This window comes from Plectropomus leopardus, chromosome 5, assembly GCF_026936395.1.
Source record: "Plectropomus leopardus strain MGB_pleo_1.0 chromosome 5, ASM2693639v1, whole genome shotgun sequence".
NCBI lineage: Eukaryota > Metazoa > Chordata > Actinopteri > Perciformes > Serranidae > Plectropomus > Plectropomus leopardus.
Genome location: NC_142180.1, coordinates 28,827,261 through 28,853,818, shown reverse-complemented (window position 1 = coordinate 28,853,818; position 26,558 = coordinate 28,827,261). Strand labels below are relative to the sequence as shown.

The 26,558-nt window shown below is 41.2% G+C and overlaps 1 long non-coding RNA gene across 1 annotated transcript in view; it reads right to left on the bottom strand.

Moving 5' to 3' along the window:
• The window catches only part of LOC148189591 (uncharacterized), a 109,042-nt gene that overhangs the window by 61,062 nt on the left and 21,422 nt on the right, over positions 1-26,558 (bottom strand). The window contains exon 3 of the long non-coding RNA XR_015776548.1: positions 25,547-25,636. This is a non-coding gene — a long non-coding RNA (uncharacterized LOC148189591). The remainder of the gene's footprint in view (positions 1-25,546; positions 25,637-26,558) is intronic.

Below are 26,558 nucleotides of genomic sequence, written 5' to 3'. Positions count from 1 at the left end.
TAAGTTCCTTACATGTGGGAGCGGCCACGTATGAGGAATTTCTATGTGGTGATAGTCCACGATTTCAGGAAGCAATATTGCAATTAAAACTTCCAGATCATCTGCTCAACTTTTCAAGAGTTATGCGATGCAATAACACTTCTTGTAATGCCTGCTGCATCACCACCCTGCTGATCCCCTGCTAGCTTGGTACTACGTTTCCTGGCCAAAATTCCACTTTTACAGTATTTTGTCTTTTAGATTTGTGTCAAATTATGCTAATTACACAGTCCTTTCAAATACTGACCGCAGAGACTGGACAAAAGTCGTACTATGTTATTTTAATTTATTCAAAGCCTGCGTCATAACATTACAGATATTAATGTATGAGTAACTTCCATATTTACAGAGACCATCCTATTTTCATTTGCCAAAGGGGGCAGAGGTTTTTATCCCTTCAAAAAAAAATTGAAAAAAATGTAAACGTATTTATTCTTTAACAGTGCAATGGTGTTTTTGGCTTTATTAGACAACACTTATTCACATTACTGATACTGCATCTGTTTAATTCTAAACATACGTGTATTAAAATACCAAGCCTATGCCAAATGTTTTATACCTTTTTCATTACGACAATTAAGTTTATCGTTATCTGCGAAAGTGCTTCACTTCCCATATTCACATTACTTCCCGGCCATTCATGACAGTGTTCACAACACAAGGCAAAATCCACACACTGGTAGTTTTTGTAAAGAGTCGACATTGTGCTAGTTTAGTGAGACATAGACATGCTAATAACCTTGAGATCAGCGAGTTTGAGCTACAAGAATAAGACATACGAATAAAAGTAAACTGATATTTGGTAAAATCACTACAAGCAGAATGAAGAGTTGAGGTGTAGCTGAATTTTGTGTAGTGATATCAGGTCAAGTGACCAACAAGCCAAACTCCTAAAAATATGTAGCAGTACTTTTGTAAGTATCCGTACTTTAAAACCCAAGAGTATACTTTGGCATGGAAGAGTGAAACATTTGTAAATTCCTCGCACTATCAATTTCCCACTTTTCCTCCCTCCCTCTGCTCTTCTTCTCCTTCAGTTTCTTTCACTCTTTTCCTCCGCACTGTTCTCTTCTCTTATTCTTCCACCCACACTAATCCTATTTTATTCAAGACATACTGTATAATATAACACAATATGCAGGACCTTGGCTCTGAAAGAGTTTCTAAGGGCCTTCTCATTGGCTGGGCCCCAGTTAGGGTTGAGCGCTCCATCGTCTGCACCATCCACCATCTCTCATCCACCTGAGGCCATTGTAGGTGCTGACAGTGGCTACGGTCGAGCTTGCGTCACTGGAGGACTGAGAAAGCAGCATAAATGTCAGGGGAATTAGCTGCCTTGCTGGCGCCCACGGAGCCCGGCATGACAATGGGTGGGAGAGGAGAGAGGACAGTGGGTACAGTAGAGCATCCGCTGCTCTCAGCTCACCTCTACTTCTACCTCCCTCTCTCCTTGTTTTTGCTTTCTTTCTGCATCTCTCCTCTCTTGCCAACTCATTTCTTCCTTGCTTGTCCTCACTCCCCCTCCCCTCGTTCTCTCCTTCCCTTGCTCTCTTTCTGTATCACTGTCTCGCCCACCTCGCCTCTGCCCGCAAGCAGTTTGGAGCAGATTATAGCCCTGCCACCCCCACTCGCCCATATACACAAACATTCACTCCGGCGCTGACGCACACACACAAACACACGTCGAAATGCACGCACTTTGAGACTTTGTGTATCTCCGCCACCTACAGTGCCACTACATCATCGTCTCCCAGCGGCACTCGAGCATGAACTTGTTTAGAACATCCTGTCCAGTCCAAATGTGGTCGGACCGAAATGCCCCCTTCCAAGGCAGACAACCAAACATGGCCATTATCAAAGTCAAACAGACACCTCCTCTGACAGTTAAGGTTAAGGAAAGTGATATCACGGTGAACCGCAATGCAACCAGTGATTAGACGTCCAAGAGAATCAAGCTGTTTTTGTAATCACATGTTTGCTGTGTGTGTAGTGGTAAAGAAAACCCGCAATTAAGACCTACGGACTCTTATGTAATTGTGGCTGGACATTCGGAGAAAAAATGAAAGATTTTCACAGTACGAAAACGACTATCTTTAACCCTTTGAAACCTGAGCAAACTGGCTTGATTTCTTAAAAAAAATGTAAAGAAGGCAATGAGCAATGAAATGACCCAAGAATTAGCAAGAAATTAGTATAAAAAGTATGAAAAGTAGAAAACAAACAAGGTAAACAAGACTTGAAAAAATGTGCTTAAACATTGTGATAATTCTGTAACATAGTTTTAAATATGTAAAATGGATTATTATAAAGTTTTCCCAAGACATTTTACCGTAGTTGCTCATTGCCTTTTTTACCCCTTAGTTTTGAAAGAAATCACACTAATTTGCTGAGGATTCAAAGGTTTAAATACTTGTGAAAGGTTTTAACTCTACTACGAAGTACTGCAATGAAAGAAAAACCTTTTCTATGCATGTGCATTATTATGTGTTTTTATTGACTTTAAGCAGGCTAATGTCAACACTTTCAGTTTTTGTTTTTTAATGAAGCAATAATCATCATGTCTATTACTGAAAGGGGGCAGCAATGCAGAGGTAGAGCGGGCACCAGGGTGGAGCCTTGTTTGTGTGTGTGTGTGTGTGTGTGTGTGTGCGTGTGTGCATGTGTAAATATGTGTGTGTTTCTGTTTTTTTGCATGCATGCATGAGCTCCTCTTTGTTCTGTCTGCCATTCTGGCCTCTGTGCAGCCGGTGTGTGCTGCACACTGTACGGCTGAATGGGGACTGCGTGGGCCTGACCTGCGATCTCACCGCCCACCACTCACATAGACACGCAGCCCGGGCAACTGCCTCTGCCTGCAAGAAAGAGTGTGCGCTTGTGTGTGTGCACTTCTGCGTGTTTGTGTGTGTGCATTTGCAGGGTAAATACAAATCATCCCCTCCTTTTTCCTCAATCTCTCTCTTTCCCTCTCTCTGTGTGTCTCTCCCTTATTATTAGTGTTTCTACATCCTCCTCAGGGGACAGCGAGGACTGCAGCTGTCCCTATGACAACCTCAGTGCTATTGTCAATCACAGAGGCTGCCTCATCCTCCTTGGCTTATACTCTATACATGCGGCCTCTTCAGCTTTGACAGGTGTGCAGATGGCACGTCATGCAGCCGTATAGCTCACGACGACAAATGCACGCCACATTATTGCCATGCTGATATTAAGCGATTCATGTTGTGCGTCTGTAACAGCGTTCTTGTCATCTGGTTGCCACTTTTGATCTTATTTTTGAGATCATTAGTGCTCTGTATGTTTTCAGCATTAAATGGATAATGATTCATGGTTCAGTTCACTTGGAGGTATGAAAAAATAAGGACAATAAGATCATCACTTTGTCAGACACAACTCTGAGCTTGTTGTTGATGCATCAAATCCGGCGGAGGTGTGTGTGTGTGTTTGTGTGTGTGTGTGTGTTTGTGTGTGTGCGTGTGTGTGTGTGTGTGTGTGTGTGTGTGTGTGTGTGTGTGTGTGAGAGCGCATCCCGAACTCTACAGTCTGTTGGTAATGAGTGCCCTGAGCGCTCCCTACTACACCTAACTGATCCAGTAATTGCTTTTCCTCCTCTGCATTTATCATCATCTGCCCGGCCTGTCATGTTAGCTGAGCTGAGCTGAGCTGAGCTGAGGTGGACAGAGAGGGGTGTAGGATCGCGAGGTGGAGGTGGTGATGTGGTGTGTCTCTCTGGATGTAGCTAAGGTATCGGTCCACTGCCTCAGGCGGTGGGACGGGGAGGTGAGGGAAGGAGGGGAGGGAGGGAGAACAGAGAGAGGGCTGTAATGTAGTGGTTTATATAAACTATGACCTCCGCTGATCATTATCATGAAGCAAACAAGCAAAAATTACATTTACTGCATAAAAGCATCATGTTTTTCTTTCTAATACTGTTCTTTTTTCAGGCTCATATCATCAGTTTGAAACTATAATGTATGCTATAATGAACATTATTAATAAATATAGGGTTCTTACACAATTTCCTGGACAAAATTTTGAATCTTTTCCATGACTTTTCAAGGAACAAAATAAATAATTAGATGAAATGATAAAATTACAGCCCCACTTGACTGTTTTATCAGATTCATATCAGATTCAACTCTTTTCAAGCATAATTTCAGCCAAATGCATACATGAAGGAAGAGGAACAAGGGGAGAAAATGAAGAAACATATGTGATGGTGAATGGATCGTCACACATCGACGCACATTAGAGCTACATTACGTCAACAGCTACAGAAAACAAATTTGCCATTTTGTTACTTGTAAGAAAGATTTAGGGCTGCCACCAAAAGTCTGAGATCAGCTGGAGAGCCTAAGTTAATGAAGATGTCTTTTTTGTATTTTGTTTTTTGTTTTGGTCCAAAGATTTTGCTGCAGGGTGAGCGCTTTGACTTTCATGCTACTCTTTGGAACAGAGAGTTGCAGGCATGCTGGCAGCAGCACAGAGGAGAGAGGAGAGACTTCTGCTTTGAAGTGGTGAGATTACAACTCATAGCAACTTATTATGATACAGTATCTGGCTTTCGTTTTATATTAAGTGTTGCATATTTACATGAGCACCATTACTTTGTTCACTATATCATGTGAATGCCGCTGTCACACTGAACGTTCCACAAAGCCTGTAAAAACTTTGTTTGGAAAACAAAACAAGTCCTTGAATATTCGTATTGAACAGCCAAATCCAATTTTTATATGGTTACTCTCCTGTTTTATCCTTTGGGCAGGTGCAAAATCAAAGTTTAGCTACCTATTTTATTAAAACTGCTGCTGTTTTTATTTTGTCTCGGTACATTGTTCCCTACTGTGTGTTGTGTTGTCTACAGCTGTTTATTAATGTGTTGTCTTTTGTTGTCTATCCCGCCATGTATGTACTTGTGATGCAATTATATGCACTGTGTGTCCAAGACAAATTCCCTCTGGGAATAATAAGGGAATATTGGAAAGCCCCTTATATTTTACATCTTTTTTTTCCCCTCAAAAACTTAACCGATGTCAGCCGTTTGGAAGCAAAATTACCTGAAACTGATATCTCTAGTTAATGTCACTTTAAAAAATTAGGTTGTTTTAGAAATAAAGGCTAGTAGATTATGCCCACTATGAAAACTGAGGTGACAATCTCAATTGTTCTTGTTATTTGTAGAGTTGGGGACAATGCATACACATAAAAATGCATATACAGTGTATACACTCAGAGAGACTGCCCAGAAGATTTAAACAAATAGCCTCCTTTTTGCAAGGCCTGCAAATGAGGTGTGTGTGTGTGTGTGTGTGTGTGTGTGTGTGTGTGTGTGTGTGTGTGTGTGTGTGTGCGTGCGTGCGTGCGATAGAGAGAGAGGCAGCATACTGTATGTGGGGGAGGGCGTGCTGCTGCTGCTAGTGGGGATTTGATGCTGATGAGGTCTGTAATGGGAGTGAACAGGGAGCGTGAGGGGAATAGATTGGGACTTCATTGGCAGGCCGACTCTCCCTAAGCACTGCAGTATGCTTGCCTATTTATTCCCCCATTTCAATGCGCCTTTGCTTTGACCTTTCTCCAGCCAATGACAGTAAAATCACATTGCCACTAGAGAGCTACACATCAGCTACTGAGCACCCCTATATGATTTCCTCATTTATTTTCCCCCCTATCGTTCCCCGCAGACACACACAGGCCGGAGCCGCAGTGCTTCATCCAGGCAGGGGGAGCGACTTCAGACCGAAATGAATTGTACCTATGCCATCATGTAAATGATCACAGCTTTGACTATGCAAATTCAGGGGCGGAGAGACCGAGACGCCGGCCGGAGAGGAGGCGATTAAGAGAAGACATCATTTCATATTCAGGCTCAAGGATCATCTTTGTATATGCTGATGCTTTATACACAACACAGTTCTTTGATATTGATATTCTATATATTTCTTACTGACAACATAATCCACGTAAGTCTAAACCAACACTTTGAGTATTAGCTGTGTACCCAAAGTCTGATAAAGCTTTTTTTCTCTGTGCTTCAATGCCATTCTATTGTTGTCCAAAAATGAAGGAAAGCAAAGCAGTGAGCCACAATGTTGCACTGGTAACATGTTTCTTCATGACCGTGAGGATGGATACTGAAGTTTATTTTGATCTCACATCCCACAGTGCATCAAATCCACGGCTGAAAATAGTCCCCAACAAATACACAGTTAACTCCTGTTTTACTAATATTTGCTACAAGTTGCAGTAGCCAGCTGTTTAGTAATTTAACCTTTATAACAAACAAAAAAACTGTAAAAAGTGCAATATATGACATTCAGCAGGTTCGGCTAGCCTCACTAAGAGTGCTTTGCTAACAGTGTTAACAATGACAGTGCTGACAGAGCTAACGGTGTTAAGCTGGGTGAAACCAAAGGTGAATTTGCATTTTCTTGGATAGCAAAGGAATGATTCATAAAAATTTCTTGGAGGAATACTCCCAAACTACCAGTTTCATATGTGTGTCCTCCAGTGTTTGAATAAAACCTACATCCTTGGTAGAGACAGGGAGAGTATTGAGACAGACTAATGCATTTTTGTTATTTTCATAGACAATGAAATGAAATACAGACTATCCACAGCTTTACCTTTTAAAAAAAAAGTGATTGTGTTTGCGCTTAAAAAACTGAATTGTTGTTTTCATCATCATCATACCAGCAGCAAGCATTTATACATACTGACACTCAAGACCAGTCTGTGTCTCTGCAGCGTTGTCACGAAGGACTACATACAGGAATGGTTTTCAGTCTAAAATGAGTTTTTGCACACAGCTAGCACAAACGTCATGTACACAGGGACAAAGACAAGGTTCTGCAATAGGTAATAGTCCAGATGGTGAAACAACCATATTCACAAACAAATATGTTGCCCAGCATGACGGCCTCAAACAAAAAGAATACCCTCAGCCAAAAAGCAGATGGAAAACACTCCCTCTGTCTCTTCTCCTCCCTCATCCTCTTTCCTCTTGTCTCTACTCCCCCCTTCCTAAGCCCTCTCTCTCTAACACACACACACACACACACACACAGAGACACCCTTTCCCCTTTTCCCCACAAATCCGCCTTCCCATGCGGTTCTGTGGAACAGATGCAGGCAGCACAGCAGAAACAGAAAAGGGTTAAGCAGTGTTCACAAATGAAGCAGGCAGAAAGAAAAAGGAAGGAAACATGAGCTGACGCTAAATATAAATGAATCCTTGGGTGAGAGAGAAATACTCAAAGGTCCTAAAATAGCTGGTCAAACAAAGGCATGAATAAGCTAGAATGAGTGTGAGAGGTTTTTTTTTTTGTTTTTTGTCAAGAGGAAGCCCCTCTTCTCTCTCTGTGCTCTCTCACGCAGCGACTCCCTGGTTGCTAGGTTACGACACTTGTGGCCGCCATCCACAGTCTGAAGGTGCTTTTTGCATCGGCAAAAAGGCAGCCTCCTTTTTTCATCCAACATTTGAAATGTAAAAGAGCAGAAATGGAAACACATGCATTGTCAATTAGGGGAACACCAGGCGCAGTATGAGGGACATCCTACAGATCAATTTGTACAAAGACGGCTTGTATTTCAGATGTACCATGGAAACAGAGACGACTCTTAATTACCTCAACTAACAGCCACAGCAGGAGGAATTGAAGGGAAGTGGAAAATCTCAAATCCCGCTTGTTTGTTCATGTGCATCTGTTATTCATGGTGAATATCAATGCCAACTTTGACTTGTTGCCCATCACTAAGGCAACACCAGAAACACTGTGACATGAAGTCATTTTGTAACACCTTATTAACAGGTGCCTTTTCTTTTGATAAGGAAACAAAGCCGTAGCCATGAGGTCAATATTGATGTGGACCCAAATCAGCCAAGAGATCCCACATCCGCCGCAAAAATATATTCCAAATTTTAAAACTCATATCCTCCTATATTTTACTATGTATCATGAGAAAGTACAGCTATACAGTATACTATACAAATATGTAAAACATGAGAACTACTGCCATCTAAATAAAATTTGAGGTGCAACATAAATGATTTTTGACATAACTCAGACTTCATATGGGCTGTCTAACAAATATAGGGTATTAAAGAAATGCACGTGAGTTGAATACACCAAAGAGTCGTGTTCTCTTAGGTTATGGCAGCACCACTTTTACAAACCACATGCACAACTGCAGTACACTGTAATGCTAGTATGGATAGTAATATAATTGGCAATTTGTTAAGTTCATTTATGATTTTGATTATATTCTACTAATTAATATTTTGGACAGCAGTGCATGGTTGCCTGTTGGATAACAGAAAAAAATTGTTTATATATTTTGTATTTTCTGGCTGTCCATCCATCTGTACTATTATCGTAAACACGATATCTCAAGAACACCTTGAAGGGATTTCTTTAAATTTGACACAAACATCCATGTGGACTCAACAATGAAATTATAAGACTTTGGTGGTAATAGGTAAAAGGTCAAGGTCACTGTGTCTCATCTGTCTAATTCTTGTGAACACAATATCTCAAGAGCACCTTGAGGGATTTTTTTTCTTTAAAATTTGGCACAAACATCCACTTGGACTCAAGGATGAACTGATTCATGTGGTCAAATATCATCAGTCAAAGGTCAAGGTCCCTGTGACCTCATCTGTCTCATTCTTATGAGCATGATATCTCAATAACACTTAAGGGATTTTTTTTGTCAAATTTTGCACTAATGTACACTTAGACTAAACAATGTACTGATAAGATTTTGGTAGTCAAAGGTCAAGCTTACTTTGACCTTGCCTCTGTCTCAATCTCATGACCCCATTTTTTCAAATCTGGCACAAACGTCCACTTTGAGTCAAGGGTGAAAAGTTTAGAATTGGTGGTCAAAGGTCAAGGTCACTGTGACCTTACATCTATCTCATTCTTGTAAATCTCAAGAACACATTTAGGAAATTTCTTTAAATTTGGCACAAACATCCCCAATTAACTTTGACTCAAGGATGGGGAAAGATGTGTGTGAGTAGAATCGTTGTTTTCTCAAGGTGGTTATTGTAGTTCATAAATACCCCTTTAAAAAATTACAATTCCTGCCTTGTAATGAAACATTTGCTTCAAAAAGCAGCCTTTTTCCCCAAACTAAAATCACAATGAACCCTTCATGTATCCATCTTCTGCTTTGTCATGCTATTAGCACAAAAGTGGCGACCTACTTTACAGTACCTTAGAGAAATTACTCACAGAAATAGATTAAATGAGGTGAAATAAGGACTGAATTATACGCCTGGCTTTTTTGGGACAAAATAGCCCTCACCAAATGTCACAGTTCAACTCCATATACAGCTGTTTCAGAGGGCATAAATCCTCCCTTATCTGAAACACAGAGCTGCTCATCAGTATGGTAAAGGTCACTGTGCTTTGCTGATGGATCATGTGCCAAGTATCATATCGAATATGAATGAACAGAGCAACTGGTATTATACATAGGTCATTTCCTGGCACATTTATCAAAGCATCAGTTTGGGTTGTGTAAACGTTTCTTGTAACTTCTCTCCCCCTCGTTCTGCAAAACCACAAAGCAGCTAAGATTATATATAAAGCACAACAAGTAATAAAACAGAAATGCTCTTCTAGTTGGCCCATAATTGCTTAGATTCGCACAGAATAAGAAAAACAACACGGCTTTTCCGAAATACTTATTTGGTTCCAAAATCAATACAGCACGAAGTTAATTTATAGCTTGCATCCTGAACCGAAATTAAGTTTTCTTTGTGCTATTTTTGAGTTATTTTCAATCACTTAACTGTATTCCATTAGTCACACACAAACTCACAAAAAAAGCCTCACAAAGGCACGATGAAAAACGTACACACACCCTTGCCCATTAGGGACTCGAGTTCAAACAAGTCTACACCACAGGGCAGGGCCCATATTTCATCAGGGAGGAGGGGTCAAAGTTGAGGCCCCAAGGACATGCTGTTTCCTCTCCCTCCCAGGGCTCCAGAGGGCGAGGCGGACATTGTTTACTGGACATAGAGTCACCCAGCACTCCCTCTGGACTGGAGGAAGTTGGCTTGCTTTTAGAGCTCGGCCAGTCAAGGTGATTTAAACCAGCAAAAAGCCAAGGCATTACCGAGCAGGCCTGGCTCCCCATTCCTCCAGTTCCTGCTTTTCATTCATCCCCCAGTAAAAAGATCACAGTCCTTGTGTTTCAGTGTTTTCAGGAGGTTGTTACCGTGTCCTTGGGAGCTGATTTACAGAGTAACCTTGTGTGCTGGGGGCTACTTTCATTGGTCTGTTCTTCTGTCTTTAATTGTGGGCTGCAGTACGGCGGCCCTGAGGGGCAAAACATTTCAGAAAATACACAACACTAAAGAAAGTAAAACATATAAGAAAACACTACGCACACAAAAAATAGACATAAAACAAAAACAAAAAGAGAGAGATACTCGCTATCTTTCACACTCTTAACTGTGAAAGGATGTTTACGATGACTGAAAAGAAGGTGGCTCGAGCAATCAGCCCAGGATTCCTTTGGGATCACATCCATATTGGATCATTTAACACCTTACGATTTACATGATATGTCAACATTGAGTTGCAATATGAGAAATAGCATGCTGTCTGTGTTGTTAGGTGAAAAGATTGGGTTGTGAAGGTCGAGGTGGTGGATGGGTGTGTAGCAAGTGTAGGAAAGTTTGTGCCCTGCAATTTAAGTTTGCCTTTTTAATAACTGTTATCATGATTTCAACCCTAAGCTTAACCAAGAATTTTAATGGCCTAATCTTTGTTTACCTTCCCTAACCTTAATCATATCTGCCACATGCAGATATTGTACAAAAAGTGAATTTTTAAATTGTCAGCAAAACACATTTAAAGATCCACTGTGTAGGATTTAGGGGGAATTATTGTCAGAAATGGGATATAAGATAATTAGCATGTTTAGCAGCTCCTCCGTACTTTTTTTTTTTTTTTTTAATTTATTAAACTGCTTTATTTAGTAGTTTTAACCATTGGCAAACATCATCAGAGAAACACTGATTTGTTAAAGGAAACTGCTTTATTAAGTGTTTTTACTGGTTTTAATCACTGAGTCTATTTATTTCAGAGAAGAAGAAGAATCCTGTGTGCATGTTTCGGCTCCAGGTAAAAACCTCCTGAACGTCTGAATAAGACGTTTGCAGGTGACGGGATAGTGGTCCATCCGCAACATGATTTGCAGCATGATACCTCTTCATTCAGTCTTTTTACTGTTTTTAATCACCTTGTTTCGGAGAGGAGGACAGCTGCAGATAATTTGGCTCCCAGTAAAAACCCCCTGACCACTGAAGGAATTCGAACTAGTTTCAGTTTTTGGCTGTAAAATGCAACCCTCACTGCTAGATTCCTGTAACCCCCCCTAAATCTTACACACTGGATGTTTAATATAATGTGGGGTTATGGAAAATCCTCCACTATCAATACTCTTGTCTAACAATAGAGTTCAAGCAGTTGGATGAAAGACTAAGATACACTAATTTCTGCTTTATGTGAATCCCGGACTACATTTCTAGCTCCTAAAGTGGTTCCATCTTCCCTCTTAGGATTTATTCATTAATGTATTTATTTATGATGGTAAAATGTGTGGTTTTGTAAAGAGTAGATGAGACCTACACTGGTTTGTAACAGTGTCTCCAGCAACCTTGTTGCTTTAATATGTATCACGAAGAACCATAACACCCTGTTCACACATATGGATTCAAAGTGGCAGTCATGATTAACGTAGAGCTGGTAATTTACATACCAGGCAAAGATAGTGCCACTATTTAATTACAGCATCATATTGTTTTCTATTTCAAATCCGGGTATGTTGTTAAAATTATATCAAAGAGAGGCTTTTTATGGCAGTGATCAGCTGTTCCTCCATTTGGTTTAAATAACATTGTTAAGATTCTGTTCCTTTAGGAATCAAAATGATTGGTTGTTTCTTCCCTATGTTGCACTTTTGAGAACTGAGTCGCTACAGGCAGCATGCAGGATATTATTTCAAAGTCCAATGAATGGAATCTTGTCACATCTTTTTTGTTTTGGTCTATATGTGTGAATCGGGGGTAATGGATGCAAATAGGGCCCGCATGTCCGAAGTCCAGCCAATCGCGGCAGATTTTAAGTGGCCCTTGGCTTGTCTTTTTAAAAATTCTATATGTGATATGTGGCCTGCCACACAATATTGCTTAATAAGTCAAGATCACTCAGCATTTTTCCATTTTTCTATTATCATACAGCTGTGGACAAGCACCAAGTAGGAACTATGCAGGCAAAACTATTGTTTTCATAAAAAGACGATAAAAAAGTAAACAAAGAAAGAAAGAAGTGTAACAGCGCAGACAACAAGGGCCACCGCTTTCAGAAGTTGAAAACTTTTTCAACAGAGTATGAAAGAGCTGCGTTTTTGTAATCTATGATTTTTCTTTTAGTAACCCATATAACGCAAGACTCAACTGGTCCCCAAGTTTTTTCACATCATCTAATCTGGCCCTCGTTTAAAAAAAGTGAAACAAGGTCACTCTGGCTATGTGTGTCAATTGCACCTTGATTGCAGCAAAAAGTCTGATTTATGGGCAAACATTATTGGCTATTGTGAAATGATCTTACAGAAAAACAATGTAAATACAAATGATGTGAAATATCTAAATATTTGATGCAATTATTTCTTCAGCTTTGCATACTTGATTTGTGAAATGCTGTTGTGTTTTGCATCTTAAGGCCACCATACAGCTGAGACCAGAGTGCACACACACATACATACTGGACTTAGTGTTTTGGGGAGAGCTTTGCCGCTGGCGAGCAGGCAGTAAGGCAGGAGATGAAATGTCTTATTAGGGAGCGAATGAGAACCAGGCGGGCCTGAGTTGAGCCAGGTCCTCTATTAACCTGTCCTGCCAGGGGAGAGGCTCGTAAACAAGGCCGTGATGGCAGGAAGGGCTGGGGGAGCCAGCGGGTAGGAGGTGGAGGGAGATGGGGAGGTAAAGCAGAGGCCTTCATGAGGGTCTGTATGGAAGAAGGGGGGCACTGCAGGGGCAGTCCCTTCAAAGGAAAGAGGAGAGAGCATTGATCTGTGTGATCCCTCTGATGTAGAGGACGCGGACACAAAAAGGACTAACGCACAGAGACGCTCTGGATGACAAGCTGTCATATTCTTTTAAGCCTCCACATTGGGAGATGTATTGTTTGTGGGAGTGAAGATGAATCTCTCCCATTAGCCTGTGGCTAGGACTTTTTAGGGCCAATAAAAATCACTCGAACAAACCTGTGATTGATTTCAAGCGAGTGGAAATGGCAGCGCGGTGGTTCTGCCCATCTATTGCTCAATGTGACGCTTCCATCTCGGATTTCTTCCCCTCACACACGCACACACAATCTCCAAAATGCACCGTAGCCTCGAGGAAGTGGGTTAATATGGGGCACACACAAAGAAAGGGGACATTTTAGTCTACATGGTTTGGGTTGACTGACAACGGCGAAAACAAACACAGAACAAACAGACGTGTAAATATTGTCAAGACTTGAATGCGAACTCGAGGCTTTTGTTTCTTTTGTTACTTTTGCAGATAAATAGAACGAACATGCCCAGAAATTTGGGTGGAATGAATATACCGGGAGGCTGGAGGAAAAAATGGGGACATTGATGGAGATGAGGAGCAAAATGGAAAACAAAGGTCCTCTCCTCTCTCCTCTCCTCTCTCCTCTCTCCTCTCCTCTCCTCTCCTCTCCTCTCCTCTCCTCTCTCCTCTCTCCTCTCGCCCCCGCAGCCTCCTGAGCACAGCTGTCTACATGGCTGGGCTGTTTTCACTGACAGGCTGTGAGAGCCATGAAACAGGAGGGCACCAGGGACCTGGGCCACCTCGACAACATGCGCCCCCACAATCTGCTGTTCACAGTGTACCCCAACCCTCCTTCACTCCCTCCCTCTCCACACTAACAATCTCCTTCACTATTTCAAATATTTCATCCCTCAGGCTCTCTCTCTTTCCCTCCTGCACAATATTTTTTCCTTGCAATGTCTCGTCTCGGTTCTATCAGATTTTCTGTTTGTGCCTGTCATTTTCTCCCCTTAATACTCCCTCCTTCTTTCTGCCCTCCAGTGGCCCTCTCATACTGTCACATCTGCATGTTTTTGCTGCTTGCCTGTCATGTCCCATGTTTTTTTTTTTTGTTTTTTTTGCCTCAGCCACACATCATTTCTCACAAACACGAGAGATGAAAGGAGGGAACGACTGAAACCGAGAACACAGAGAGTCCGGGTTTTGATTCGGAGGAGGTTAAGAAAGCATGTGGAATAAGAGGGAGGCAGGGTGATTAAACCAACAACAAACAATTTCTTATTTTGACTGGCTGCACAGCGCAATTGCAAGGCTGTCTGGGACTTAATAAGCACTTCTTTGGCATTAGGAGTCGGCTTGTTTTCCTTGGTGCCGAGGCAGAGGCGCTGCGTGGTTTCCCCCATTTTCAGCTCCAGACGGGGGAAGGAGAGAACACGGCCAAGGGCTATGGGAGAAGAGTCTCTCTCTTTCTCTCTCCGCGTTGTCTCCCCTGGCTGGGTGGAGCTCAACTGAGGGGGTTTAGCCAGAGGGTAGGTGCAGGAGCCGAGGTAGTGATGGGGACAAGCTCCCGTGGAAAGCCCTAGAGGCAGACAGCTTCTTTGCAGTAAATAAACAGCCCACTCTCCCTGCATGAAGCATCTCAAACCCTCAAGGACAGTTTCACATCACTATAGCCCCCCTCTCTGCCTCTCTACAGTTCTCACTTTTCACTGTCCCTCTCATATACTTTTTTTCCTTCTTCCCCCCACTCTCTGTCATGACACACTCATGCAAACATTGTCACCTCCCCCTACACGCACACACCAACTCACCAAACTCAACACATCAGATCAAAGAGGATGAAAATGTGATCTTTGTAATTCCATTTTTTCCCCCGTCCGGGCCCACACCATTGTGAAGTTTTTTTTTTTTTCTGCCTTCTTTTCAAGGAGAGACAAACAACAATGAACAATGTGGGATCTGTCGCATTCTTCCCATGGGAGAAGACTTCTAACGGCATCTTCTATTAGGGATGGAGAGGAAAGAAGAGAAGAAAAGAGGAACACCCCCGCTGTGCAAACAAAATCAAAGTGAGAACCATAACTCAGAACTTAACAGCATTGTGGTATCAGATTTGCTTGGTATTTACTGTATGTGAAACTCATTCTGAATCTTAAAAAAAAAAATTAGAAAAACACTGACGCTTTGCAAGACAGTAAATCAGTGTTGGCTATAATATCAGCCTATTAACAATCATCTTTTACTGCCTCGTAAAATGTTTCTGCTTGATGCATCGCTGTGTTGATCTGAAGGGGTCATCCTCCCTCAGCCCCTCGACTCGTCCTTCAAAACTAAACTAAATCAGACCACATGTGACAAGTCGTCAAGTGCAGCAGCATGAAAGTGTGATTCAAGGTCAAAGACGGCTTTCTCACATATTCCGTGAGCAGCCTCGCTTTCACCCCATACAAATAACACATCTGATTAGCTCGCTGCTCAGTCCACCCACGTATAGGCCGCGTGCAGAGTATATACCGTGCGCATGCCGCATGCTCTAGCGGATGCCTTGACTTCTACATGCGATACTGCCTCTGATTCACGGGGGCCTTTGCTCCTCCTCCCTCTCCCCTGCTTCTCATAGACCTGTCACTGCCTGACTCTCACCGCTCAGCACTGTGGGATTGACCCACTTCTTACACCGGTGGGCCCGAGTGAAGGCCCCCAGGAGAGCCAGAGCACACACACAAACACACACACACACACACACACACACACCACACACACACATATGGCCAGAAACACATCACATTATACATGACTGCGTATATATGATAACTGTTGAATAAAACATGTCATTATTGGTACCTAATAATTCCATCGATGAAGCGTAGCATCTGCAGCTCCTGACAGGGATTTAATCCTAATACACATATAAACACTCATATGCTCAGTGGTGGAGAGTAAGTAGGTACATTTACTCAATTACTGTACTTAAGTACAATTTTGATCTACTTTACTTGAGTATTTCCATTTTATGCTACTTTATACTTCTGCAGTTCAGAGGGATATACTGTACTTTTTAATCCACTTCATTTATTTCAAAACTACTTACTATACAGGTTAAAATTATTTAAAAATCTTGTCTGTGTAGCTGTATGGGCTGTAAAATTTTGAGCTATTACACATTGGTATTGACATTAATACTGATGTTTAAGATAATACTTTGGCAGAAATATCCAATGACGTTGAATAAACAGATGTTTTGTTTTTGTTATTTACTCCCCTTCGTACCAGAGAGACAAGTCTTCACCATAAATTCACCATAAATCAAATAACTGAACTGTTTAAGAGTCATCAAGCGTCTTTGAAAATGCAAAATCAATCCTAAAAATATATAGAACTTTTAATAATAGTTTTCACATTAAAAACATTTTTTAAAAATAAATAACTGCTTTAAATATTACAATTCCTTATCTAAAATTGATTCCATATTGCTGGAAAAACATCAACAAATTTCTCCCCCAAACAACTGTATTTAATCAAGTTTCTCAACAAAAACTGCATTTTACAAGATTGCAATGAACGTTCTGATTAACTTCAGCCAATAATCGTTTTTGATGAATAGAACTTTAACGCATTAGAATATAACTCAGTGCAACCTCTGTAAACGTTTAATCACGGCCACCTGCTGCTATTAGCTCAATGAGACAAATGCCTGGCTGCATAAGATTACGGCACGAAAGGAGACAAACTATTTCCTGTCCATCATACCACTGCAGTATCCTGGTTTATCACATCATCTCCTATGCAGAGACCAAAGGGATGTCGGTGCACTATAGATGAATGCACAAACACGCACACGTGTATTCTGACCTGCAGGCATGCATAGGAAGCTCCCAGGTTACCTCCAGCTATGATCCATGTGAAGAGACTGATATCTGGACAGCGTCTTTGATGTCAAAATGATGAGAGCATTCTGACAGCATAAACGAACACAAAGGCAGCGGTCCAGGGTCAGATCTACACAGGAGGATATCTGAGCCTTACAGTCCCCTCATGGCTTAACTTATTCATCAGATGCCTGTGCAAGGAATACACAAAGACACGGACAGTGATTCAAAGCGGAGTGGTGTTTCGAGGGGGTGTGCTGCAGTACACTGCAGATTTTTGGATCAAAAGAAATATACATATGGCATACACATGGTGGTTATTCTGCCTCAGTGGCATACAGGCAGCTTTAAATCTCTCTCTTTGTGTCTGGTTCAAATGTGGCCTGTAGTTAGAGTTGAAGTGATCAGTGAGTGGGGATTTACCATCACTAAATAACACAGATTGCACCACACAAACTAGTTCCTGCACAGCAAGTAGTATCACTGAATATTTACTTTGAGGTGTGACCGTTGCAAAGCTAACTGAACTTAATGACAAACTTCCCATTAGCCTGCTAACTTACAGCCAATTTAGAGTGTTTATATACGGTTAGTATATCTGACCTGACGCTAAATCAAAATAGGTATCTTCCACTTCTTTCCCAAATATTAGTCTATGTCAGTGGTTCCCACATGGTAGATAAATTACCATATATTCAATTTTATTTGTGTCAACAACATGTTGGCTTAGATCACAAATAAACAAAACATGTTAAAGGATAAACAGAAATGGCACTTCAAAATAAAAGCTTCAGAAATTCACTGTACATCAAAATAAAATGTGCTTTCTTACAACTTGGCAAGTTCTCGAGTCACTTGCAGTCCATTCAGAACAACCTGCGACCTGCTTTTGGACCACGACTCACCAGTTGAGAACCACTGGTCTATGTTATGTATGAAGAAGTTGATAACTTTACATCAGGTCTACCCAGAACATTACATCTGTCCCATAGACAACATTTTAGGCCCAATACACAGTTAAAAAACAATGCTGGAAGAAGATAAGCACTAAAGACACAAATATGGATGCTTAGCACCTTGAGACACAATCTGCCTCCACATCCTGGTAAACTGGCACAGAAAGACACAAGAGTAGCACCCAGAGACACAGCATGTATCCCTCAATATATTACTCAACCCCCTTGAACTCTTATTTTTATAAGGTACATAACAGCTTGTGATGCTTCAGTGACATCCTGTACTCCTGTACATCCTGTGCTCAACAGCACTACAGATATTTTCCAGAAACTCATTAAAATATTACCAAAGTCTTCACTTCCTTAGACATATCTTAGTATGAAACTTAGTAAGGACTTCAACACTGCTGGTGAGACCCATCCTCGATCAAGGCCGGTTTACCTTCACAGTTCCTCCATGATGTCTCCTTATCCAGTATATAGTATATAGTAATGCTATTTCGATGAGGCATGAAAGGGTTAATGACTGGCAAAAACTGCACTCAAGCAAGTTTATTTAATCAAATGCTGCTGTGCATTTTTGTGACAGATGAAAAATGCTTTTCTGAGCGCAGACTTTCTCTTTTTAGTTTCAGGGTCACAAGCTGCTGTCGCTGATGTGTCATTTTTCAGTGTTTAAAGTCAATTCAAAATCCACCGCTATAGAAATAAGTATATCATGAGCATCTTGTTGTCTTGAAAACTATAGCGATGAAATGATGACAGCAATATCATCTGAGCGTAATTAGTGCTTTGGGTGGAAACGCTGTGTGCTGTGCTTTGCGTGTGTGTATTCCTGCAGGGTAGCCGACTGATGCAGGGAGAAACGGGGATGCTCAAGGAGAGGTCAGGATAAAAACACACTGCCTGGTTCGCCGGCAGCACACCATGCCTGTCAAAATAGAAATCCCTGCAGTTTTGCTCAGTGTGACATCATTAGTATGTGGAAGTGAAACCTCACTGTTGTTGAGTCTGGTGAGTGAAGGCTATATTTCACGTCAAACATGGACACTTCAAGTGTATGACTAAGGCAAGTGTATGACACGACTCCTGTATGAGCTCTGCAATGCAAACAAGCAACAAGGCTTGTGAGTAAACAAAGACATAAATGAGAGCAGTAGACAGACAGTGATGGAAGATAACTGCAAGTACTGCAAGTGCTGCACTTAAGAACAACTTTGATATACTTGTACTATACTTGAATATTTATGTTTCATGCTATACTATTCTTCTGCTCCCCTACGTGTCAGAGTGAAATACTGTACTTGTTACTCAACAAACTTTTCACAATAAAATTGATGCACTTATAATTAAATTAAGACCACTGACAGGTGAGGAGAACATTGATCATCTCATTGCAGCGTAATACTCTGTGTGGAAGTCGTGGGTCTTGGCATTTATGTGAATACCACTTGACACGCTCCACCAGCCACTTCTCATTTCAAGCTCAACAAATACCGACTTCTGGTCACTTGGCGTCAAACCATGATGCTCTAGGTACCCTACTGCATCAGTTTTGGATGTTAAGGGACAGCATGTTAATTTAAACTTGTTGCATGAATTTTCTTTTCAGAATAAACTTCAAAGGTAGATAAAAACCACAGTGTTTAGGTTTATTTCCTTCGGTTTAGCCAAAAAAGGCATGTGGTTATGTTTTTTTTAAAAAAAAACAAACATCATGGTTTGGCTTAAAATAGGTATATTTGTTACGAAGATAATGTAGCATCACTTGACAAATGTCACTAACGTAACATGCTAGTATATTAGCACACTACATTGTTATATTAAAATTTACTCCATTATCTTTTGGTTTCACAAGGGACAGAAGTTGCCTGGTGCATCTTATACTGCAGCATAAGGGAGTCGTGGTGTATTTGATACAAAGGGCCACTGACCAAGCGTCAGTAGTTGACAACTGAGACTGGGTTGGCACCACCCACGCTAAGATTCTGCAAACCAAGTTCACGCCCACATGGCAGCAGCACTTCCCAATGGCAGTGGCACCACGGTGCGCCAGGCCACCTGGCAAAAAAAAACCCACTAAGAAAGGGCCCGAGGAACATGACAAAGAGGTCAAAGCATTAACTTGGTTTCCAAATTCCTCAGATCACAATCCGATCAATCACACTTGAACATATGTGTACCCCAGAGGTCCAGTGTCCATGCCTCTACAGGTCAGAGCAAAGTCCAAACCACAGTGGGGCCTCCTTGGATGTCCTGTGGTGTCTGGCACCAGGCGAACCCTTTGACTCCTGTGAATTGCAAGGGAGGACATTCATGGATTGGACTTGCTCCGGCATGTCCACAGATACTCAATTAGATTGGGATCTGGGGAATTTGGAGGCCAGGTCAATGCCTTGCATTTTTTGTCACGTTCCTCAGGCCATTCCTGAGCAGTTTTTGCAGTGCGGCATGGTGCATTGTCGTGCTGGGGGGGCACTATCATCAGGGAGTGCTGCTGCCATGAGGTGGTCTACCCGGTCTGCAGCGCTGTTTGGGTGTGCGGTGCATGTCAAGTGAAATCCACCATAATATCAGAACCCAATGTTTTACAGGAGATAATCACAATGTAATAAGATGATCAATGTTATTCATTTTTCATGTGGTTTTAATGTGTAGCTGATTAGTATATTAGATAAATCTACTGTTCTAGATTATATTCTTTAACACTTTGAAAGTTGCCATTCTGCATAATTAGTACTTTTACTTTAAGTAAATTTTGCTGGTAATACTTATTTTACTTCAGTACCATTTTGAATTCAGAACTTTAACTTGCAGTGGAGCATTTTTAGACTACAGTATTTCACTTTTACTTGAGTCAAGTATCTGAGCGCTTCCTCCAGCTCTGGTGAACAAGCTGAGGAGTGGGAGGAATGGACGGCGCAGGAAATGGAGTGAGAAGCACGGGGCATTGCTAAAACAATAATGACTTCCACTAATTGTGTTTCCTATGGCCAATGTGAGTGTGGTGACATTTCAGTTCTGTGTTTGTCGGTCAAAGGATGAGCTAATTAATATGGTAATTTAGCCCCAACGCCTCCAGTGACAGCCACACCCCCTCGTTAGCAGCCACAAGGACAAGGGTCGGATGTACCAGGAGCGAGAGAGGGAAGAGAGGGAAGAGAGGGAAGACAGGCAGAAGGAGAGAGAAGAACCAGAGAGGTTTTTTTCTGGCTTTGCCTTCTCAGCAGCCCCGGAGTCACACGACTCTGTCTCTGTAACGGGAACAAGTGATTATTTCTGAAAAATGGGGAACTTTGTCAAAACGTATCCCGCCCACACACCATCCTCTCTCTCTCTGTTTCTCTCTCTCTCTATCTCTCTCCTCGGCTCTTTTTCACACGCACACACACACACACAAACACAAGCACAAGCACTCTCACACACACTTTTAAACTTTCGTGTTGAGCATGTTTTGGAACACACATACATTGGTGGCCGAAATACAAATCTAAATATGCAAACACACACTTAGAGGCGATGTGGAAGTGCTTACACACACACACACACACACACACACACACACACACACACACATACACACACACAAACAAGACTTAAACTCTGAGGCATGTTGTTTGATTGATCCCATCAAGTGAAGGGCATCTCTGCCTGTGAGGAGTCATGTGGCATTCAGCATGATTCTGCCAGCAAACCAAGCATCAAAGATGAGCGATAAGAGGGTGCAAACTCCAACTGAGGTTGGTTCACATATAAAAGACATTATAGGAGCTTTACGGAGCAAAATCTATGCCATAGCCACACTGCACCTGCTACAGAATATAATGCAGCAGTGTAGGACAAAGTATCCTAGAAGTACTAATACTACAAGATAAAAAATATGAAGAATTCATTGAAAATCGTGCATAACTACAAAAAGCTGCTTTTTATCACATGCCTCCATGGTGAAAAAAGAATCGAAAAAAGAAGTAAAATCTTGACAAATTGAAGTCATGGGTGACCATGTTTTATCAAATCTCCTGCTCCAAGCTCCTGTGACTAGCCTTGTAAAATGACTGTTTCTGTAAATGGAGTCTGGCTTTGAAAAGAGCCTACATAAGTTTCACTTTCAGTTTAGTTTCCCGTCAAAATGGGCTGTGTGGGAAATAAATGATATACAAATTGTTATTTGGTGAGTGAAGTATTTCTTTAAAGTACTGAAATCCTGTGGGGAAAAGTCTCTTGTGAGTGTACCTTTAATATACATCAAAATATTATTATTACTGATGCATCAGCGCATGAGTAGTGTTTTACTGTTATAGCTGGCCAATTGGGGACATTTTTTTAACATTACAGTGGCTCTAAATACAATAAGGTTAGTTAATATAGGGGTTCCCAAACTCCTAAGAGGTCACAGGATAAATTTGAGGGGTTATGAGATAATTAATGGAGCATAAAAGAAGAAAAACAAAGTCCTGCTGCACAAATCTGTATTCGTTTTTCTTTTGTCTGATTGTTGTTTTTTACTGAAATGTCAAATGCATGTAGGTTATTACTCATTAAATAATTGCTTCCATTTGGACAAACATTCAATTTGCTTGTTCCCCAAAATTATGCAAACAGTTGTCAAAGGGGGAGCGACTGTTTCTGAGATGATTGAGCTGCCACATCCTCTCAAACTGAATTTCTTGACATCTTTGCCCCTTTGCCCGAATCCCTTTTTGTGCAAGCTTCAAAAAAAGAGGAGCTGGAGTCTGCATGCTGCCAAAAAACACTCAAGCGCTAACTAATGCAAACAAAAGAAGACGGCCCAGCGCTAGAAATTTGAGGAAGCACATAAATGTTTGCATGTATACGATCCAAACAAACCTAATTGTGATGCGGGCTGTCAATTTAGAAATGTTATCTAAATGTCACGTGGGGGAAAAGTTTGTTTTGGAAACTTGTCAAACAAATGCAGTCCAAAATCAATGTTTCATATTCAGATAGTTTTCCACTGTGGCTGTTATTTCACACAGACGTGTTTATGTTCCTGATTCCTTCCATATTAGTTTCTCTCTTGTGTCCCTATCTCTCCTTAGTGTGGAGAGTTTTATTATTTTTGTGACTGCATGAGTTGGAAAACAAACAATAACTCTTTCCTTGACATTCTCAGTAACTTGCAGCCAGTAAGTGAACTTTAAGCAGCTATGACCAATATTTTTATATCAACAACAGATCACATGACAGCTGGTATGTGAAAGGGTTTGCATTATAAATCAACTCTGCAGTTTAACAGCTAATTTAAGCTCCTTGTTTTAGTTTTACAGACTGAAACTTTACCTTTTTGAGTAATTCTTATTAAGTCTTAATCGGTGACATTTTTGGCCAAAGCAACTAACTGTGAAAAAGCTCTGAAAGCCTGCTATAGTCTGTCCAGCACTAAACAACACACAGACAAAGTTAGTAATTATCCAGTGAACACAGTGGAGCATTCAGCAGCTAAAAGTCAATTCACAGTGGACTGTTATTACCAGGGAATGTCATGTGGTGTAGAAATAACTTCCCCACATATGTGTTTCATGCTGTGCATTCACACAGGATAAACAAAATCACTACTTTACTTAAATTTACTGATGTTATCCCTCAAATTCGATGCAGTCATTTGTAACTCCCCTACATACAACAAGGAAACATTACACAGCACCAGTAGTGATATACAGTGTTCGCCTACTTTTTTTTCTTTTTTGTAAATTTGGGATAAACCAACCGAACCAATTCTGCCACACACTGTCACGTCATCCATCCCATCATTTATTGGGATTTCTCTCTTCTGAAGGATTTTCTTCTGATGGATTCTGACGGCAGCGCATGTAGATGCAGCAGCCAGTAGCTACTCAAATCCTTGCTACTTTTTGCTATATTTTTCTTTAATCTTTTTTTTCTAACTCCTAACCCCTTTTGCTAAAGCACGGGAAATCAGAGACTGCTCTGTGCATCAGATCAAGATCAGATCAAGATCAGATCAAGATCAGATCAAGCTATTGCACTGGATGGACGGACGTTATTCAGAGCCGAGAGGACAACAAACATTAGAAAATGCACTGCAGGATTTGTGTGATGCCACCGAGCAGCAACATGCCCAGGCAACCATTATTTTCTTAGTAGCTGGTGATTTTAATCAACTTATTCCTTAACTCCAAAGATCTAACAGGATCAAGGACAAATTGTAATTTAATTTTTTAAACATGGTTTAAAAAATGACTAAAAAAAATCTACCTTCTGCCTTGTACCTTTAACCTTGCACATTCTGTGAATGGGTCTCTTGTGTAGCAAGACAAGTCTCCTGCACCCAAAATGCTGTCAAAAGTTTCATTTATAATTGCCAAAGCAGCTTCTACTGTATAATTCTAGGCTGAGAAAGAGACAGAGAGGAGGCACTGAAAAAATAGAAAACCGTAATGTGACCCCAAATCACCCAGATGCCGATTCGCACGAGACTAATCTTATTGTCTGTCCAGTAAAAATTCCACTGCAAATTACCTACCATATTTTGCCAAACACACATAATAACCATGGTAGATTGGCACATTAGGATCATGATTTTTAGGAATTACTATAGGTTCCCAGGTTACACTAAACCCATGCAAATAGGGCTTAAGAGACAGATATTTACCTCAAGAGCTGGTGATGACCAAAGACAAAGCAAGTTCATCACCTCAGTGTAACTGTTACTTTTGTGTTACAGCTTGTTTCCACTGCCTCCAAGTGGAAAAACATCTGTTACAGTTATTGTAAAATATTATTGTATTACATTTAGTAAAAAAAATAAATAAATAAAAATTATATAAATTATAAATTATATATATACACATACATACATACATACATACAGCCTACGTAATAGGTGTCAATGTTGTACGTTTTTTCTTCTAATTCATAAGTTCCAATTCAATCCCACCTAAATAGTTTTTATTTTTACCAAAAACTGCAGATAGAAAAGCTGAATATTTTTAACTAATCTTGAGACCCCAAAAGTTTTTAAGGAGATTTTATAAGGCTTTACCTGCCCTTCTTATATATCAGCTAGAGAGTCACAGGAAAGGGGGGATGACACACAGCAAAGGGCCTCAGGTAATCGAAGCCGGATCACCAAAAACTCAGCCTACATGGGGAGCACTCTCCACCAGGTGAGCCAGAGGTCAGCCTAAAAAAAGCAGCACTTTGCGAAATAAAGATAAGTAAATTTATACTTTTTAAGCCAACACACTTCTCTGTAAATAATTGCTTGTGAATCACGAGTTGTGGAGTGAAGTCTAAGACAGTAAAACTTAAACAGAAGAGGACAGTCTGTTCCTCGCTGGCCATTTTAATGAGCAAAGCCCTCTTCTACCACCCACCAAATCATTCCTCTTTCCCTCCCCTCAGTACTCTCACCCCATCGTAACACACCTAACACATAACCACACACACACAGACACAGACACAAACATTTGCCCGGCTCATTAATTAAAAGCACAAACAATTTACGGAAGCCGGCTCTTCCAGCTTCCAGAGGTAGGGGCTTTTTTTTTTTTTCTTTGCTCCATTTGTAGAGGAATGTTTGGTCGAGCTGAGCCTTCTTGTTAATGTAAATAATTTACCTTTACCTTTATCCTGATGGAATCTTAATTGTGCCTCTCCGGCTCGCCTCGCAGCAATTCATCAACGTCCTCCTTGACCAGAAAAAGATGCGCTGCCTGTCGTTAGGAGAGGAAGAAAAAAAAAAAAAAAGAATCAAGCACTTTGAAACAAAGTAAGAGGCTGCACAGACAATGAGAAGTGCACACACACATGCAAAAACACACTAGTGTAGATTAATGACAACTCTGCACCAATTAAATGAGTGTGCTGTTTTCATCTGATGCTGCTGGTCATCTATTGTCTCTGGATATTGATCTTTATTTCAATGGAACAAATACAACAGAGCACAATAAGAGCATTACGGTCTGAGGCCGTGTTAGCTCAAGAACATTTGGAGCGTTATTGGCGAATCCATTCATTCCAGCGCGAGGTATTCATTATACTGTGAGACTGATAAATGCAAAGATGAGCTGCATGCACATATGGGCCTGGAAGCCATTCAGAGGGCAAGAGACCGACTGTGTGCACGTGTGTGTGTCTGTTTATTTTAGTGTGTGCAAGGGGGAGGATCAGAGTGGTGGAGGGGGGTTGAGAGGTGGGGGGGGGGCGACTCTTTATTTTTCATTCTTGGCATATCAGCCTTGGAGGGCCTCAGTGGTGCAGTAAAAAGCCATGCATCTCGCGTCACGTGACCCCGCAGAGTGTAATTGCTAGCCTCTCGGCTCGAAATGAAAGCAGCGTTCGGCCATTTCTCAACACACAGGGCTAAAACGAGACCACAAAAACCCACCACTTCCCTTTGCGAGAAATGTCCCTGCACTCCCACAGCCTGCACTCTTTACCAGAAGCAGCAGCAGCTGACAGGGCAACAGTGGCTGTGCATGTGTGTGCGTACGTGTATGTACACAGCCAGGGCCTACGCTGGTCTCTGCTGATTTATCTGTGCTTAATTATGTTGCACTGCAGAGTCACAAGCCAATTATTTGCCTTTGCAAAGCTTTAGAACATACTCAGAAAGAGAAGTACAAGAGAGGCATA